At 40.5% G+C, this 21,048-nt stretch overlaps 1 long non-coding RNA gene across 1 annotated transcript in view; it reads right to left on the bottom strand.

Annotated features, from left to right (window-relative positions):
- The window catches only part of LOC147363262 (uncharacterized), a 66,763-nt gene that overhangs the window by 31,529 nt on the left and 14,186 nt on the right, over window positions 1–21,048 (bottom strand). The window contains exon 3 of the long non-coding RNA XR_015135908.1: window positions 7,879–7,960. This is a non-coding gene — a long non-coding RNA (uncharacterized LOC147363262). The remainder of the gene's footprint in view (window positions 1–7,878; window positions 7,961–21,048) is intronic.

Genomic DNA, 21,048 nt, shown 5'->3' with positions numbered 1-21,048 from the left:
TCCATACAATCAGCATTCACAACTTTGAGTTGTCAGCTCCTATTTCTCACCTATGTATTGTTTTGCAGTTACTGCCTGGCCACAGATTTATCAGAGCAACATAAAAACACATTTTCCCTCATTTTTCTTCAATTAACCTTGATTTATATGTCTTAAACACAGAAGGAATCCTCAAAGACTTCGGAAGGATTTCAAGTAGAGCCCCTATCAATGCCATTCAGGCAAAGGAAACTGACAATCAAAGGTAGCGTGAGGGCAAGTTTCATTTGAGTTATTCCCATTAAATTCTACTCATGTGGTTAATATAAAAATTGTAGAGGTGACTTGGGATAGAAATATATCTAGAATTTGTTTGAAGTGTGATTCCATAAGAACTACAATGGGGGTGGTCTTTAAGACTGGTGTGTTTTTGTCTAGTGATGTTTTGCTTTGTAAACTATATATATATATGTATATGAATATGTGTGTGCATATATATGCGTTATATACATATATGTGTATATGCATGTTTTATATATGTCCGTACATATGTGTGTGTGTGTGTGTATATATATTCCAATATTACTATTAACACTGAGTCAACATTTCTCTTGTGCACTAAGTCAAGAAGACAATAATGAGGCCCCAGAGGGATGGGGCCTCAAGTCATGCAGTCAGGGGAGGAACTGAAGGTTTCCATGCCTTGTTTAAACTATTAGAGGTCTTTTTAACATTGATTTTCACTTTCATTTAGCCTGGTATTCCCTAACATGTGTTCCTTGGGGGTTATTAAGTTTACTTAAAAAAAGGTATCCCAATTAAATGAGTTTTGGAAATGCTGGATTAAATAAAATTCTCAGAGCTTTAAATATAGAACTGTGCTTTCTGAATCCTCAAGAGATAAAAATACTAGCTACTATTTTCCAAACATTTTGACCAGGAATCTCTTCCTCATTATTTTTCCCCAGAGCACTTCCAGGCTGGTGTTCCACAGAGCACACTTTGGGAAACAATGACTTTTTTCAGTAACCACATAACAGAACCGAGCCTATGAGACAGGTTTTATGCTGGGAGAATCATATCATTGTTTCAGAAAATAAGGTTCATGATCAACCACAATGTGAGAAGAGACTGCCAAGTTCATATTAGTGTCCCAACAGCCACAGTGTTTGCCCAACAGTGCCCAGTGCCCAGTAAGCAGGTGCTGAGTGAATGAGTGAGTGAAACAAGCTAATGATTCATAATTAAGTGTACTTGTGCAGGTTATTATATCATTTTTATTCTTATTTCATCGTTCAAGGAGATATTAATATAATGTTCCCCTATCTTTCACTATTACCCAATTTCCCTAAAATTCTGGTCAAGGGAAAAACCTAAAGGAAGAGAACTAATTTAATTTCCTGCAAGAGTAAAGAGATCAAAATGCATTTGCTTGTATGTAATGACCATGCTACTGATTTACCATTATCAGCGGTGAGGAGGATTTGTACTATTAATAACTTTTTTCATTTTCATGTCTATTCTCCACTCACCTCCTCAAAACACAAGCTTATAAAACATACACACACATAATCAACTCCACCACAGAAAGGAATAAAAGACTAAACTAAGGCTAGAAATTTTACAATTTACTAGATTATAGAGATTTACTCTGTGCAAAGCTAACTGGCATTTTTTTTTATTAAAGAGGTACAACTGGCAAATAACATTGTATTAGTTTTAGTTGTACAATATAATGATTCGATATTTGTATATATTACAAAACTATAACCACACTAAATCTAGTTAGCGTCTGTCACCACAAATAGTTACATTTTTTTCTTGTAATGACAGCTTTTAAATTAGCAACTCCCAAATATGCAATACAACGTTATTAACAATAGTTGCCAAGCTGTACATAAGTACTAGAATATATTTATTTTAAGCTAACTGGTCTTATAACCACTTTGTCTATTGGAAGCCTTATTTAGATACATATCAGCTATTGTCACTATATTTAAAATTGGCATTCTCAACCATTTTTGAAGTTTTGGGCAATACTCTTCTCTTAGTTATATAGCATGAGCTTATGAGATATATCAATTTAAATTAATTGTGTTTGGGGGCACATTAGGAACTCTGAGACAGCTCAAGGTATTCAGATGTAGCATAGGTAGGAATAATAAATGAGGGTACTAGTAAATAAATGAGAGACTAAAGACTTTATGAGTCTTTTTGTGTGTGCATGTGTGTGTTTGTGCACACTCACTCAATCTTCCATGGAATTTTCCATGCAAGAATACTGGAGCAGGTTGCCATTTCCTATTCCAGGGGATCTTCCGGATCAGGGATTGAACATTCTTCTCTTTTGTTTCCTGCATTGCAGGCAGATTCTTTATCACATTGCCACCTTTATAACTAGCTACAAGCCATGAAATTTCGGGTTCTTCAGAGAAGAGCATTTCTCCCATCATCCCAATCCTAATGAGCTGACTAAGTGGTATACCTGAAACAGACCCAACTGTCACCAGTAAGGGAAGCATCAAAGTTCTGGGAGGGTTGCTGGGACTAGAATAATCAAGCAGGTATTTTTTTAGAGTAATTCCAGAAGCTGGAATTACCTTTTGCCCTTTTGAGTTTCTACCCCTAAAAAAAAGATTCAGTATTCAAACACTAGATAGAAATCATGGTAACATGCTGAAAATTGTCCCATGGCTCTTGCAATGACTTTCTTTCCTTGACTCTTCTTATCAGCTGGAATCTAGTCACTATCACAATTTATCCTTTTTTCCATAACCCAGAATTTGCTACTAACCAGTAAAACAATTTAACCTACCTGCAGGCCAATCGTATCCATAATGGTACACTAAGATACTCTGTGATTCTAAGGAGCTTTCTGAATCAGGAAATAATCAAAATAAGCTTGGCTTAATTTTAGTATTAAAAGCTTTCTTGGGAATACTGTAGTGAACTGATGATGATACAGATTAGTTGTAGTATCACCAAAAGCCAAAAACTAGTTAAACCAGTGGCTTCAAGCAACTGTTCAGGGATATTTCCAGGAGCCTGCAAGAAAGACATGTAGCCAGATGGACACCAAACATTATCATTATAGTGGAGCAATGGCAATACAGAGTTATTTGCCTTGCAGAGCCTGGTAGCCAATAAAGATGGAAACTAGTTGATGGCAGGTTGGTATCAGGACACAACAGGGTTCATAGGTAGACAGTCCCACGGGAAGGTGAAATACAATGATTATAGCAGCACACTACAGATTCACAGCTCAGACAAGGATGTCCTCATTAATAGGAAATTCTTCCAGTAAGAAGTGAAATGCAGGCACTAGTCTCCAACAGAGCTTGAAAAGTTGATGTAGGCAACTGGTTTGAAGATGGTAAGAAGAGGTTCTTAGTTACTAATACAAACAAGAGGTTGATTTAAAAAGACAAGGCTAGGCACAAAAAAGAATGGAATATGGCCATTTGTAACAACATGTATGGATCTAGAAATTATCATACTAAATGAAGAAACAGAAAGACAAATACTGTATGATATATGTGGAATCTAAAATGACACCAATGAACTTATCTGTGAACCAGAAACAGACTCATAGGTGTAGAGAACAGAATTTGATTGCCAAAAGAAGAGGGTTTGGGGAGGGATGGATTGGGAGTTTGAGATTAGCAGATGCAAACTATTATATATAGAATGATTAAATGACAGGTCCTACTGTATAGAAGGGGAAACTATATTGAACATTTTGTGAAAACCATAATAGAAAAGAATATGAAAAGTATGTATTTATATATAAAACAGAGTTACTTTCTGTACAGTAGAAATTAGCATAACATTGTAAATCAACCATGCTTCAACAAAATAAAAAAGACAAGGGGCTAGGGATGAAAGCCCGTCAGTGGTCGCCTAAGAGCATAGTGGGTTTATATGACAATTAAACCTCAATAAAACTCTCAAATTAAAAAAAAAAAGAAAAAGAAAAGGACACCCAAGGCTAGAGACTAAGTGCTCAGGGTCTAGGCAAGACAAATAACAAAACTGAAGATATTAAACTATAGACTTGAGCACTCAATAGTTCTTTTGTCTTTTGCCCCCTGTCCAATTAGAGAAAATGATGTCACAATGCAGATATTCAGAAGGGTATGCCTACATGAGAGGGCCAAAAAACTGTCTGCCATGAGGCCTCCCAGGGTCATATTCACTTTGTTGATGCATTTACTCTGATGGACACAGGCAACTGTGTGTGTGCTCAGTCACATCTGACTCTTTGCAACCCCATGAATTATAGCTTTCCAGATCCTCTGTCCATGGGATTTTTGTGGCAAGAATACTGGAGTGGGTTGCCATTTCCTCCTCCAGGGAATCTTCCCAACCCAGGGACTGAACCCATGTCCCCTGTGGCTCCTGCATCAACAGGCAGATTCTTTACCACTGAGCCACCTGGAAGCCCACAGGCAACTACATCCATGGTTAATTAAGGTCTAATCTGAATTTCTGACACCATTTGGAAGCTGATTTGTCAGCACCAAGAACAGTCCATCTCTTACTAGCTGACTCATGCAAGACAAGCTCAAGAGAATTATAAAACCTAAGTGTTCATTTATTCACTTATAATGAGAAACATTACTCTCACTTAGACCAAAATCCTCGAGTATGACTGCCCAGGTAGTATTCTTCCCAAGGCTAGAGCCTCATGGTTAGGTGAACTCTCATCAGAAGTTTGCATAAGACAAAGAACAAGAAGAATCAGTTATATGGGTGGCATGTAGATGGCATCACCTAACATATCTATTTTGCCCACAGCATGACATTAACAAACTCAGACTCCTTCTACCCTGGATGGCAATTTGATGAGCCATAGTTTACAGCTGGGATCCTCCTCTTTTTCTACCTTTATATTTGATTAGTCCCTTCTCTGGTAAACATTTATTTATACAGCTCTGCCACTTCAGTGACTTGATTTGAAGCCAGGTATTTTTGAAGAAGAAATTCATTCCATCATTTGTCTAAGGAGGAGGTTTTACTTGTCTATGCTCTGACCCAGTGGGTGTTGACTTTAGAGGTTAACCCTCAGGAGAAATTCTTTTTGTTCTTATTTACATGTTCCTAGATAAGAACTCCTGAGAGTCCCTTGGACAGCAAGGAGATCGAACAAGTCGATCTTAAGCAAAATCAACCTGAAGCTGAAACTCCAGTATTTTGGCCATCAGATGCTAAGAACTGACTCATTGGAAAAGTCTCTGATGCTGGGAAGGATTGAAGGCAGAAGGTGAAGAAGGCATCAGAGGATGAGATGGCTGGATAGCATCACCATTTCAGTGGACATGAACTTGGGCAAACTTCAGGAGATGGTGAGGGACAGAGAGGCCTGGAGTGCTGCAGTCCATTGGGTCACAAAGAGTAGGACACAACTGGGCGGCTGAACAACAACAAAAGATAGACATCTGTAACTCCTAAGTACTGGCAATGGTATGTATCTCATACAGTTATGTTCCAAAAATTAATTATTCCAAAAATTAAGTAGTGAATTCTAAAGTATTGAAAATAATAACCATGTACATGATACCTGTACATGAAACCATCCAACAACCAAAATATTGTTTACCTCACTCATTCAGATATCTGACCCTTCTGGCAAAAATCTGTACCCTACTGTAAGAAAAATGGGACCTCTATACTGGCCAGCAATAGAGCAAAACTTCCTTTTTCACTACAAATGCAGATCAGACTGAGGAGTCTCCTATATCCTTGGTGAACATCCACAGAACACAATTGAGAACCATGAGCCTGTTGGTATCAGCACTCAGTAGCTGGGGGGAAGCTACTACATAGCACAGGGAGTTCAGCTCAGTGCTCAGTGATGACCTAGAGCGGTGGGATGGTGGAGAGGGGAGAGGGGCTCAAGAAAGAGGGGACATGTGTATACATATGGCTGATCACATTGTTGTACAGCAGAAACCAACACCACTTTGTAAACAATTATATTCCAATAAAAAAAATTATTTCAGAAACCTATGAAAATTAGGGATGCTTCACTTCTCTGGCCTCAGTAAGATTCTTTTGATCACAATGAGCTGGATATTATGGGACTCAAGAGAAAGAGTCCAGTCAAGAAATTTCAGTATCCCCTAATTCCCCACACCAAGTAATCAAATTGTGACCCACTCTAGGTGAGGGAGTCTTCAATGGACATAGAAATTTTGTACTCAGAGTCACAAGGGGCTCATCAGGAAGTGGGGCTTGCAACAGAAGGGCCTTGATCACAGACTATAGTGAATGCTTTGGAGAAACAGTCTTAGAACCTTCCAGCCAAGGGTTGGAAAGAGAGAAATAATCTGATTCCTTTTAATACCTTTTCTGTGGCAAAGTCTAGATCTTATGATAACATCTAATCACAACTTCTCTGTTCCTCAGCAATTTCTCCCCTAATTGATTTATCAAAATATATACAGCTAAAGAACGATCAGTCAGGATTTTATACAAAGAGACTTAAATAAGGGATTCATAGCAGTCACTCATTCTTTTCCTTTAATGCCTATATTTGGGGGAGGGGCCTACAGACCTTCAGAACACCTTAGTTTAAAATGATAGACAATCATCAATCTGCCAATCCCTTGACTTTTCTTGAGAAGTGTGAGGGGGTCTCAGGTCCCATTTAAAGGACAGACCCGAGGTCTGGCATAGAAAATATTGTCATATGGACTTTGAGCCTGCCATTGTCCACAAAGGAAGGGCCAGACCACATGCTGAAAGCTGGCACTTACACATATGCAAAATACTTAATTTCTTGCACAATTTGTTCTTGTTGGCTCTGGTGATCGAGTTGGAAATTAAGTAACCACAGCATCTGAGAATCAGGGTATGGGGATCATAATTATTAACAGAATGACCAATGGAAAAGTTTTGTAGCCAAAAGAGACATTACAGACCTCTAACCCAGTGGATTTGTAAGTCCCTTTTAATATTAACTTATTTTCATCTTTAAACAACATTTTACATTGAAATATTATATAAAATCACATAATAATGAAATAATGATGGGATTATTGGGGTTTCCCTGGTGGCTCAGAGGTTAAAGCATCTGCCTGCAATGCGGGAGACCTGGGTTCGATCCCTGGGTTGGGAAGATCCCCTGAAGAAGGAAATGGCAACCCACTCCAGTATTCTTGCCAGGAGAATCCAATGGACAGAGGAGCCTGGTGGGCTACAGTCCACGGGGTCGCAAAGAGTCAAACACGACTGAGCGAGCAACTTAACTTAATGATGGGATGGAAGCAGATACCTAGGTCCTGAAGAAAAACTGCTTGAAACTGCTAATTAGTAGTATCCCCCTCATTTCACACAAGAGCTGAGATGCCTTCTCCAGAGTCCCACGTGGGGTGAGTGGCAAGGAGGAAACTAGGAAATGGCCTTCCAAACCATAATCAAACACTCCCCCTTCTCTTCAGCAAAGCTGTTCTTGCAGAAAAGATCAGAGGGATTGAGGAGAACCAGTACCCGCTCTCCCTAGTTGCCTTAGCCCCTAGTACTAATAACTGGGGGTCGGGCAGTAGCTGTAGCAGTAGGAACGGCAGTGGTAAGAGTGGCATTAGTAGCAACCACAGGGGTGACTCATAGTCATAGATGATGTTAAAAAGGTTTCACATTATATCTTTTGCTAGCCAGAGCAATGATGCAAGGTAGATAGAGATGAAAATGATGATCTTCATTTTATAGATGAGGAAATAGGTCCAGAAAGGTTAAGTGACGTACCTCCTCAAGGTCATTTGTACTAAGTAACAGAGCTGGGTCATCAAGTTCCAAATCTTACGTTCCTGCTCCTACTCTGTAACGCTGTCCTTCCATTTCTCATACCAAACTTTTCCAGTTTCCTTTATCTACCTAAAGATAGGAGTAAAACTTCACCTCATTGAAGAAGGTAATCATTATGCCTGGCATTTCTTCAACAGTTTGAACTCAAACAGATCAGGGTCTCTTCAATGAGGACCTAGAGTGGGATGATGAAAGGAAAAGTCTGTTAAAGTGTGAACTGCAAAAATCATCTTTATAGGATTAAAATATTTATTTTAGCTTAAAACTTATAAAAGTAGATAATTTTCTCATCTAGACCAAAGCTTTGTCTTTGAATCAGCTATTTGGAGTTCAAGTCATCTTTCTTGCATAAACCATACCAATGGCACCCATCAACTACAATTTCAAATTTGTTTCTTTACAGTGGGGTAAGAACTAAAACACTTGCAAAGCAATATGAATGTAAAGTGCTCTTAATTTTTATGATCTTCCCCCAATCCTTTGCAGATGTCTTCCACATGCCTAATTCAACAGCATACTTCTTTTTTCAGTGTCTTGCTTTCATCAAGTGATCCCAAAGCATACATTTCAATAACAGAGGAACAACTCCCTGCTTTTTGCAGTCCTATTTTATTAATTACTAAATATTCAACTAAATCACACAATAACAGAAAATATATACATAAACCAATCGGAAAACAATCCCATCAGCCTGTGTGTTAGCATATGGTTATGGTGTCACTGATGGTGGCAGAAAGGGAATTGCATGTGAAAGAGTAGTCTTCCTAGCCACACACATACAGCAGGCTCTGGGCATCATCCAGACCATTTATAGTTGACAGTGGACACTGCTAAATCTCACAGGCTGTGAGCCAGAGATCTGTCCAAAGAACAAGTCCTGAATTCTGAAGTAATTCAGAATTGGTTATGTTACATTGGTTAACATAACCATAACCTTGGTTATGTTACTTTGCAGATGTGCTGAGAAGTTGTTTCATTGATCCAGTTTCTATTACTCCAAGCTCTCAAAAAAATGAAAGAATTCCTTTATTTAAAAAAAAAAATTAGGGAATTCTCCAGCAGCCAGTGGTTGAGACTCCAAGCTTTCACTGGAGAGAGCGTGGACTCAAGCCCTGGTGGGAGGAAATAACATCTGACAAGCCCTGCCACCAAAAAGAAAAAAGAAAGAAAGAAAAAACAATTTAAAACTTTACCTCTTTTCATCATTAATTAATAATGAATATGAGACCCTTCCCCTAAAAGATCCTTCAACAAATGGCACTTCCCAGAACATCAGGTGGAGAAGGAAATGGCAACCCACTCCAGTACTCTTGCCTGGAAAACCCCATGGACGGAGGAGCCTGGTAGGCTACAGTCCATAGGGTCGCGAAGATCCGGACATGACCGAGCAACTTCACTTTCACTTTTCACTTTCATGCATTGGAGAAAGAAATGGCAACCCACTCCAGTGTTCTTGCCTGGAGAATCCCAGGGACGGGGAGCCTGGTGGGCTGCTGTCTATGGGGTCGCACAGAGTTGGACATGACTGAAACAACTTAGCAGCAGCAGCAGCAGAACATCAGGATGAGGGGAACATACACTGCTTCAGAAATGTAACATGTGGTGGTTTTCTTAAGTGTCCTGAGTCTAGTCAAATACGTGGTTCTTAAGGTGACGCTAGTTGTAAAGAACCTGCCTGCCAATGCAGGTTCAATTCTTGGGTTGGGAAGATCCCCTGGAGGAGGAAATGGCAACCCATTCCAGTATTCTTGCCCGGAGAATCCCACAAACAGAGGAGCCTGGCGAGCTACAGTCCTTAGAGTTGCAAAGAGTCAGACACAACTGAAGTGACTTAGTACTTAGCACAACTTCTAGAATGCCTTATGGGGTATGTGAGTTGTAACTGTGAATGCAGTTAGAAAACAAAAGTAGAGTGTGCTGCATTTCAAGTTTGCTACTCTTATTATCACTTCATGATCTTCAGCAATGACCTTCCTCTCTCTGCACCACACATCGCAGTCCTAAGAATCACTTCCAGCCCTGGGCCATCGCTGTTCATAAGCTTAGATTTTCTAGGAGTTTAGGGGCAGCAAGATCCACATGGATGCTGTGGTTAAGATTCACAAGCCTGATCAACCTTAGAATGGCCTAAAAGGGACCCCAAAATCAGCAGGTTTGGTGGGTCCACAGCATCAGAAGCTGATGCCTAGAGGAAGCAGGAAATGAGTCTGGGCAGCTGCACTGCACACTAATCTATTACCCTTGAAATGGTCCACTTTACAAATGGCAATATTTTTGTATGCTGGCCTCAAAGTCCCTGCTCAAAGAATGCTTGTAGCAAAGCTATATTTCCTCCTTGAGGGCTTTCTGAAGCATGCATTTAGGTAGGAGCTACCAACCTTTTCTTCCAGAAGCATCAAGGGCTATCTGTCAATCTACCAGCAAGCTGCTCCTCAAATTCACTCGATGAAGGGTTAGGGCAGCAAGCCCCCACAATAATGTGGAAACAGAAATATTACAAAGTAAAGGCTTATAAAATAATAAAAATTCTACTTACTCCAGATACCTCCCCGTGCCTTTGGCAAAATACCTTAAGCATTCCACATACGGCGGGCATTGTCTTTATAAGATGGCACCTCATAAAATGGTATTAAATATCACCAACGGGGCTTCATATTTCATCCAGCAGGGTTTAGGCCAGGCATGTTCTATATCACACATTATTAGAATGACATCTGCTTTGCAAGTTGTGTACCCAGGAGCCTACCCGGATCACTCATTTCAGCATTCATTCTCGAGGCTTCCAAGCCTTCATAATGCCTAATATGTTTAACTCATTTTGAACAGAAGTCTAAAGCCTGCCACGGCCCTCTGGCCAAAACTGTAGCTGTCAGACAACGGAGCCAGCTATCAAACATTCATCATTTATCATTAGTGGTGATGCAGTTGTACAGAAAAATGTGCCCACTGTACTGAGAGGCTGTCAATTGTTCCCCCCTATAAAACTCCTCTTCTCAAATAGGGACATTTCTCTGTGGAGGCCTTGCCATTACATTTCGCTCCTTTTCCCACAACACTGAATTTATAATGCAAAGAAAATGGGGAACATATATTCATCCAAATGGCCTCTCTGCTACAAGATGAATAAGAAGATCATCAATGGCAGCGTCAGTGCCGGGCTGCACGTGCCATTGGGGGAAATTAATAGAATCAGTCCAGAAAGAGTAAAACGAAAAAAAGAGAGAGAGAGAAAGAGGGAAATATCACCCACAGGTTTTGCACTGAGGTTGAATCTTGAATAATAAAGGCTTGCAGCTGAAAGTTGGAACTCGCTTTGGAATTACCGTTTTGTCACTAAAGTAGGATGTGTGGGCTACAAACCTGCCTGAGGAGGCAAATTTCTCCCTCTTTTCACTCCTCATTTGACTTCTGATAGTGGCTCCTTTTCCCCACCTGTAAACTGTGCCTCTGAATTCAGCTTCCAGCCCCAAAGGCAACTCGCATTTTTCATTGATGTTTACAACACCCTCCGGAGGGTCTTTATATTGGGAAAAACAAAACAAAACAAAACAACAGTCAGGCGGTGCTCCTGATTACCATCATTATTACTGGGCTTCTGACTATCTTTAGGATTGTAAAGATCTTCCCTTACCATTTTATGCTTCTTCCACCCACATGGTCACCTCTTCCTACTCAAATGTTTTTGTCTTCCTTCTTATAATTCTGCTGGGTGAAAAATGGACTCAATTAAAGGTATTTGAGATGCCTCCAGGTTTATGCCTGTGTCTTCAAAGGGAGAGGGTTAGGGTGGTTATAGCAATGATAATACATCCTTGTAGACTTCAAAGGGACAGGCCTGGAAAATAGATATATTCCCATGATATCTCTGTTAAAGCAGTTATTATCCCATTTTAGAGATGGGAAAGCAGAGTGTCTTGCCCAAGGACATGGGTAGGAATTAGCCCCAGAGAGAGAATGAAAGCATTACCATGGGCTCCTGTACCTTTCCCAAGTTCAGACCATTTTCTTTCCAGCAAGAAGAATAAATCTCATCCTTAGAAACAAGCAAACTTCAGGACAGGTAAATACAGCCGAAAAGAAGTAATCCATTTGATACACCCTGTAGGGACACCAAACTCTTGAATGCTTATGGAATGACTTGGGGAGTGGAGGGACAAAGATTTGTTCTTCACTTGCCCTTTCTTTTCCAAAGCCCAATCTTGTCTTTAGCCAAGGGATAACCTGCCTCACTGGGATTGATGAACTAGAGCCTTAACATGGGTCATGGAAGCTGATAATCAACCCTTGACTGAAATAAACTCTCAGCAGTCTCATTTCCCTCACATCCCACCCCTTGAGGTTCTTCACTTCCTTCCTGAACAAGAAACGGAGTCAAGACCTCCAAAGGCCCATGCATACTGTGGGTAACTGCACAACTCTCTGGGATAGTCTTTAAGATACACCCTGGCTGGCTCTGTACAATTTTTAATCCAAAGTGTGCCCTAAATTTTCCAGTCTCTAGACCAGGGGTCTCCAATCCATTTTTCTCATTTCTTCAACTGTGTTTATCCAGTTCTAGATCTGTTCTTCTGTCTCAGTTATTTCCAGGAGCTCATTTATCATCAACTCAACAACCTCTTCTCTGTCTCAGTGATTTTCCTCTAAAAGCACCCTTTACTACAAGACATCGTGTCTTGGAAAGACATGATGATTAACTGTTCTCTTGGTTATGGTCTCAAAATATAGTTTCCAGATTCCCTAATCTTTTTAAATTTTTTTCTTTCTTTCCTCTAAATCACACTTCACCTTTTTTCACTTGGTGTCTCACACTGATCAGGGTTATGTATTCAAAGCACATTCTCCATCCAATTTTTAGAGGGAATTTATGGTTTCTAGTGGAGCTGTTCTAAGGAAGACTTGATCAACATTAATATTTTCCTTTTGACACTGTTCATTCCAACCCAAGGCTGGAAACTTAGCATCACAGCTGAATTGGGGATAAATGGGTTGATTCAATTAAATTCAAAAAGTGCTATTCGTGCGTGCATGCTCAGTCACTTCAGCTATGTTCGACTCTTTGCGACTCTGTGAACTGCAGCCCACCAGGCTCCCCTGTCCATGGAATTCTCCAGGCAAGAATACTGGAGTGGGTTGCCATGCCCTCCTCAGGGCAAAAAGTGCTATAGTGCCATGTAATTCATTAAGCACAGGAAATCTACAAGATACCATCCCTCTCCTTAAGGGGCTTACAGTTGGTTGGAGAGATGCAATGAATGCCTGTGAACTTGATACATAATACTGCAAAATAATAAAATGGTAACAGTCTAAGGAGATGCTAAGAGCAATAAGAGGTCAGCAGTATGGACTATGTAGACAAGAATGGGAAGGGAATGCTTTACAGAGAACATGAATCTTGTTCTACACATGGAAGGCACTGGGGGATTTAAATGATTAGAAAAGATGATGAAGGACATTTCAACTAGGAATGTGTCAGGATAAGAGCCCATAAATTAGGTCATTGCCTTTAAGTCACTTGAAGAAATAGAAGCAAACAATCCTGAGGTTGGCAAGCTTTGTTGTTCATTACTTTAGTCATGGCTTGGTAGAAATTTTTATGTCTTTTTTTCTGTGATCTTCATCTCCCTCATTGGTCCAACAATAGAAAACTGAAGACCTAAGTAGCAAATGGATTTCCACTAGACAAGTGGCTCTGGAGAAACAAGAACATACTTTTAGCAGGGTGATTACTTAGTTGGTCACAGCAGTTGTGACTATAGTTAATTCTACAGATTTTCAGGGAGCAATGGAGAATGAAAGGGAGTGATCTTGGACCCTCCTGATTACAGAAACAAACTGGCATCTTCTTCATATAGATTAATAACTCTCTGGCCCGTAAGGTTTTCTACATGAAGCTGTGCCCCTACAACATGGCTTAGAAGCTAAAAAACATGCTCCCTATCAATCCTGCGTGAAGGTCCAACCTCAACAAAACTGTGAACCATTTCATTTTTACTATCATTACCTCCCTAAAGTGTCTTTCCAATTGCATCACCACTGCTACCTAGAAGAAGTCTGTACTGGGAAGAAAAACAAAGAAATATACGTTGAAAAATGTGTGCATTTCAGTAAAGGATTATTTTTAAATTCAAAATTCAGGACAGCAATGATTTTCTAATGATGAAATTTCATGCACTATAGCAAGCTGACAGAATAGTTATTTGGAGGGGGACAGACTTTGTAAATTATTCTACGTGAATAGCATTTTGTCTTCCTATTTATAAATCTAACCGTTATCTCAGAATCCATCTTGACATAGACAGGTAAAGACATGGAAAAGTGTAAGTTTCATGAGGACAAGGATTTCATCTGATCATTACATCCTAAAGCTGTCAAACTACATTTAGCAACTCACTGACTGACCTCCCAAAGCATTTCAGTCTGGCTCTTTGGAGAGTGCTTCAAACTAGCCCTAAGAAATATAAAGTACAGACTTTCCTGGCCTCAGAAATCCCTCCATCTGTCGCAGAAGCTTTCTCCATGTCTTCCTGGCAGTCATTTCAATTTCCATGACAGAGGGGAAAAAAAAAAGAAGTTGTGGTCTGTGCCACAGCTTGAAGTTTCATTTAATGTAGATTTTGATGGGTGAACTGTACAATAACCCCACGTTGGAGGCACATTTTTTATATTGAAGGTGAGAGACCAATTAGTAGCTCTAACTCCTTAAGCAGATGGTTATCATATGATAACAGAGGTGCCTGTCCTGTCCTTTGCCATTAGAGAGTCATCATTTTCCTGATATCTTTCTCTACAAAGGAAAAGATATGCAGACAGATTGCATAGCCTAGACACCTCTATGAAGTTGAGTTTTTAGCAGGACATGTGGAGCCTGGGAATCTTGTTCTTGAATTAAGGGTGATATTCAAATCCTAAAAACTGACTCTAAGATAAAACACAAGGGAAGAATGTGAAGGTAGGTGGAAAAATAAAGCTGGTAAGATTCTTAGGTTCTGGGCTCCATCTCAAGCTGGAAATGGGAGACATGCTAGAGTTGCCCTCAGATACCTGCAAGGACTTCTCTTCTATGGCATGGAAATTCCTGTTGTAAAAGAGATAACTCAGACTTGGAGTTAAAGATCTGGTTTGCATATCGGCTCTGTCCTTGACAAGCTGGATGACTTGAATCTACTTGCTTGAGCTCCCTAGTTGCCTGTTCTGCAAAAACAGGACTTATAATAATAACTTTGCTGCTGTTGCTGCTGCTGCTAAGTCGCTTCAGTCGTGTCCGACTCTGTGCGATCCCATAGACGGCAGCCCACCAGGCTCCCCTGTCCCTGGGATTCTCCAGCCAAGAACACTGGAGTGGGTTGCCATTTCCTTCTCCAATGCATGAAAGTGAAAAGCGAAAGTGAAGTCGCTCGGTCGTGTCCGACTCCTAGTGACCCCATGGACTGCAGCCCACCAGGCTCCTCCGTCCATGGGATTTTCCAGGCAAGAGTATTGGAGTGGGTTGCCATTGCCTTCTCCAATAATAACCTTAGAGAGAGATGAAGATTAAGTGAAGTTTCAAGTGAGAAATTGTGACACCTGGAACTTTCACCTCCCTTAAAATACTTAGCAGGAAGGAGAGCACCACATGGGTCAAAATACAATGTCATCTGGGCACTCTCCTCTTACAGTCAGTGCAGTTGTTGTTGTTATTTAGCCATATCTGACCCTTTGCCACCCAATGGACTGCAGCCCACCAGGCTCTTCTGTCCATGGAATTTTTCAGGCAAGAGTACTGGAATGGGTTGCCATTTCCTCCTCTAGAGGATATTCCCTACAGAGGGGTGGAACCAGTGTCTCCTGCATTGGCAGGCAGATTCTTCACTGAGCCACCAGGCAAGCCCTATTAGAGCACAAACTCAGGAGTCTGATACATGTGAGGTTGGTTCTAGGTCTCGCCACTGGTTGGGTGAGCCTGGGCAAGATAAAGAACTATCCTGAGCCCCAGTGCCTTCATGTGCAAAGGCCGGGGGCCAATATCCACCTTGCTCACAGGACTGATATGATGATTAAAGGAGACAGTTCACTTATTGAGCTTAGCAGAGTGTCTGGTCCATGATACACATAGAGCTTCCTCCTTTCCCTTCCTTTGCTTCCCTCTTCTTTTCCTTCTTCATCTTCACCCACTCTTTGATATATGCCAAGCTGCTATCATTTTTAGTGTCCAGAATGGACTGCATCAAGGTTTCTGTCCCTAGAAGCCCCCAGTTTTCCTCTGTGCTCAGAGAGTGCAGTGCTCCATTCTAAAGGCAGAAGGAATCCTTAGGACCTGGAAAAGGGTTGCTGTTTTCCAGGCTGCCAGTCCTGAATTCAAGTTCTTTTCCTCTAGCTGGCCCTAGTTTCTCATCTATAAAATAGGAGGATGAGCAGGAATCTTCTGGAATGCCTGGTTATCTGTCTATTCATGTAGCCCCTTTTCTAAAGTTTCCCTTCCTGTCTGGCCATTGGACTCTTATCCAGGGGGTCATATTCAAGCTGAAACACCTGTACTACTTTCCAAAGATTTACCAAAAGAATGCACACGTGCACATTGAGATTGGGCCACTCAAAGGGGATTTATTAGGAGTTTGCTCTGGTCTCCATGACTTTGTAAAATCTATCCTGATCCTTCAGTCTTCTTAATTTTGATGGTCTCACAGTGCATGCAGCACAATTTAATATTTACTCTCTTCACCAGCTTCTTCAAGGGAAAAAAGTTTTATTTATTATTAAGCCTTACTACCTAGCCCAGTACCAGGCAATTTATGTTTCACAAATGGCTCCCCAAAACATATATGCTTAAATGACTGAAGAATTTATCTTATAGGAAAATCTTGGCTAATGACTAGGTAGTGAATCAGTTGAGGCCAAGGATTCTGAACTTTTTTTATATTCTGGACAGTATCTGGATACAAAAATATAGGAGGTGCTCAAAAATACATGATGGTCCTTATAAACTCTATCTCTATATTTATGAGGAGATTCTTCTGGACAACTCAAGGACCAAGGAATGGTCTTCAGCAAATGCCCAGAGCTAGAATTGTTCCTAAGGCTGAAGTAATGAGGATCATCAGTTTGAATGGCTCCCAGAGGGATTGTGGAAAGAAAGTCGCTCTCCATAAGGTTTCAAAAATGACCTAAGACCTGTATACATATAAACAAAACCAATACAGAAACCCCTTTCCTCACCACCACCAAGAAAGTCTCTTCCATCCTTACAGACATGCACGTTCCACCCTTTGATGGTCTGTCTCTTGTAAGGACTTGCCTGACATTCAGCATCCTTTTCCTTGTGTAAAATGGCAGAGATCTGGGGGCTGATGGGGAGAGGATGGCAATGCACTTTTTGCTTTGAGCTCTGTACCTGCTCAGAGGATAGCTCAAAATATCTAGAGATGATTCTGATTAGAGTGGTCATCATCCAGTTGTCTCTTCCCCTCCCCCACCTCCTGTTCCACTTCCTCCATCTCTTCATCCTCTTTCTTCATCTCATCCATTGGTGTTTTTCCCCCACAAATAACTTACATCAAAACAGATGCTACGAATAGATTTCCTGATCCTGGGTTTGAACAATAAGCCCACTCAAAATACCCTGGCCCTTGATGAAGTGAGAGGAGCGTTGGGGTGGGGGTAACATCTACCCTGCTTACTCTTGACCTGCAAGAACAGCTTGCTTTCTTCTCTTTGAGGGAAACCACAAGGACTCAGTAACTCTGTAGTGAAGACCGAGATCCTATGACACTGATACTCCTGCCAACTGATTAAATATTGAGGAAGAGAGTCCGTGGATTGACTTGCCCTCTGTAAAATAAGGCTTAAAATAAAACCCCTGGAGGGTCACACCCTCTAGTCTGCCAAGGGCCATGTTCTCTAGGGCAGGACAATTATAATTAATTGAGTGATCCCACAGAAAGCATACATGCAAGGAATAGCCCTGAAAGCACCATCGCTCAGCACATCTCCTAAAAATCAGCTGGGCCTTCAAAGGGTTAAGCCAGGATCAGCAAGCCAAGGAGGCCAATTCTGCCTGTGGCTACCACCAGTCAAGTCTGTTGCTGAGGGCTGTAGACACAGCCTGTACTTTCAACTTAGCACAGTTATTTTTAAGAAATGATCACTCCAAGTTTACAGTGGCATCAAACTGATAATTCAGAAGTATGATTGCTTCCCCAGTTAACTAATCAATCCCTTATCTTTAAGGGTAGAGACAGAGAAAGAATATAGAAGCAGATCAATAATCAAGTGAGTTCCCTTTCTTTTTTTTTCTTCCTTTCATATAGATTATAGTTGTTTTCTTGAATACATTTTCAAATCACATAAGCTAATAAATTTTTCCTATGAACTTTTTCCTCTTCTTCCCAGGATTATGGTAAGAATTGATGAAAACTATATTCCTTTGTTAGGTATATACATTGGTACCTTTTCTTAATACCTACTAAGTGCCAGGGACTGTACTAACAGCTTACAACACACTTTCTTATTTTATCAGGGATTGTTTCATCTTCAGAGGAGGCTGTAATTTAAGAGTTGAGCTTTAAGTCTGCTCCTAAATTTCTTTTTTTTTTTTTTTTCCTGCTGTGAATAGGCCATTTCTCATAATCTCCACCCAAGACTGATAAATTTTCAAGCAATTTATCTGCCACATTTCTTCCTATTATTAAGCCCAACATTGTGCCAGGAAAATCAAATTAACTAGCACTTGTCATATTTGGCCCTACTTCATCCTGGCATCAGACTACACACCACTCACGGTGAGTCAGAGAGGTGCCAGCCGTGCTGCCTGTTGTGGTCATAACACAGCAAGGAAGCTGACGCTCTAGGTGAAACTCCCTCGTGGAACCCATGCCTTTTTCATCCTATCCATTCACCCAGACATCCATCCATTCAACCAACAACAGCTGAATGCCTACTGGATGCCATCCCTGCCTTCAACTAGCTTTCTGTCTATGGCAGCTTGTTATTCATTGCTAAGCTGTTTCCGACTCTTTGTGACCCCATGGACTACAGTACGCCAGGCCTCCCTGTCCTCACTATCTCCTGGAGTTTGCCAAGTTCATGTCCATTGAGTTGGTGAAGCTATCCAGCCACCTAGGGCAGGAGAAAGACATAAAACAAATATAAGACAAAGCGTGGCAAGGAAAAGTTCTGAAGGGAGTACAGACCAGAATACTGTTGATTCTTACTGAAAACATTGGGAAAGGCTATAGAAAGGCTGCACAGATGCAGACATAGAGGACGGACTTGTGAATTTAGTGGGGGAAGAAGGTGAGATGAACTGAGAGAGTAGCATTGACATATATACACTGCATGTGTAAAATAGCCAGAGGGAAGTTGCTGCATAACACAGGAAGCTCAGCCTGGTGCTCTGTGATGACCTAGCGGGGCAGAATAAGGGAGTGGGAGGATCAAGGAGGAAGGGATATATGTATGTTTATTTGTGTTATTGCTCAGTTGTGTCCAACTCTTTAGGACCCTATGGAATATAGCCCTCCAGTCTACTCTGTCCATGGAATTTCCCAGGCAGTAATACTGGAGTGGGTAGCCATTCCTTTCTCCAGAGGATTTTCCTGACCCAGGGATCAAACCTGGGTCTCCTGCATTGCAGGAATGATTCTTTACCATCTGAGCCACCAGCAAAACCCCACTTATAGCTGATCCACATTGTTGTACAGCAGAAACTAATACAACATTGTAAAGCAAGTACCCTCCATTTAAAAAATTTTAAAAAGCAACTATTAAAAATAAAAGACTAAACAGAGTCTTAAAACTTCTCACCAGCACTTAGAGATATGCTCCCAAAGACAAATGCATCACACGTTCAATATTCAATTGACAAAGTAGAAAAAATCACCCTGAATCTAGCCTTCATTTCTTCTTCTTCTACTGAAATGTATAAAACAAAGAAAGTTTTATACATTTCCTCCCTGCTTCCAATCCCAGTTTATAAAGGGTTAACGATGCAGTGCCTAAGCTTTGACACTTACAAGCTGCTCCCCTATATAAATGTGCCATTCCACCTTCTCTACCAAGACAAGCACAGAGGTTAAGAAAACTAACTCTGAAATCTAACTGGCTGGTTTCAAGTCACAGCTCAACCACCAATAGCTGTGTGACCTTAGGCTAATTACTTACCTTATCTCTGTGTTATTTAGTCTAGATCTATTTTAAGGATTAAATGAAAAAATGAATATAAACAGTTCCTGGACCACAGTCTTAAGTAGTCAATAAATACAGCAGTAGTACTACTACATATACACACAGATACTTTATTTTAAAAAGTAAAATCAAGCTATATATCTTACACTGTGTATGCTTTCCAATTAATAATGCATATACCTCTGTTCACATACTAGCCAGTTTGATTCTACTTCAATGACTTTATAACAGAATTATTCCAGAATTTAATCAATCCAGATCATTACCGAGAAAACCTTGTATCTACACTTTTTTGCATTCCTCCTAATATTTGTATAGGACAAATATTCTAGGGTCCTAGAAGTGTGGTTTCTAAGTCATAGAATGTGCACATTTAAAATTTTGATCAGAAGTGTTAGTTGCTCAGTCGTGACCAACTCTTCGATCCCATGGTTGTAGCCCGCCAGGCTCCTCTGTCCATGGAATTCTCCAGACAAGAATACTGGAATGGGTTGCCAGTCCCTTCTCCAGGGGATCTTCCAGACCCGGGGATAGAACTCAGGTCTCCCACACTGCAGGCAGCTTCTTTACCATCTGAGCCACTACGGAAGCAGTACCAAAAGAGCTTTCAAAAAATTTGCACAATTTTAGCCCACTGATTATATATGAGACAGTTCATTTCTCCTATATCACCAATAGTAGCATTTGTTATTATTATTATTTGTGTTTATTTAAATATGAGTGGGAATGAATATTGAGATTAAACGATTAGCCCATGGAAAGGGTTTTAAACAGTATCTAGCACATCAAAATTTAAATAAAGTGTTCTTACTGATGGAGCACTGTTTCATGTTACTGATCATAATTTGCTATTCCTTGAATTTATTTTTATCTTTGCCTATATTCCCAATGTATTTATTTCTTTAATTACTAATTTGTGGAAGTCCTTACATGTTTGATATATTGGTTCTATAGGAAATAAGTAAATACATTCTCCCCATCCTGTCTTATAGGTGAGTTTAATGTTAAGTAGAATTTAGATGTACAGAAGTTTGGTGGAATTTCAAGGAGAGGGAACAGCATAGGCAGTCATGGCTTTTAATGGAACTCAGATTTTGGAGCAGA

This window comes from Bos grunniens, chromosome 11, assembly GCF_055505025.1.
Source record: "Bos grunniens cultivar Pamir isolate PY7600 chromosome 11, Bosgru_T2T1.0, whole genome shotgun sequence".
NCBI classification, from domain to species: Eukaryota; Metazoa; Chordata; class Mammalia; order Artiodactyla; family Bovidae; genus Bos; species Bos grunniens.
This window is presented reverse-complemented; position numbering and strand designations above follow the sequence as displayed.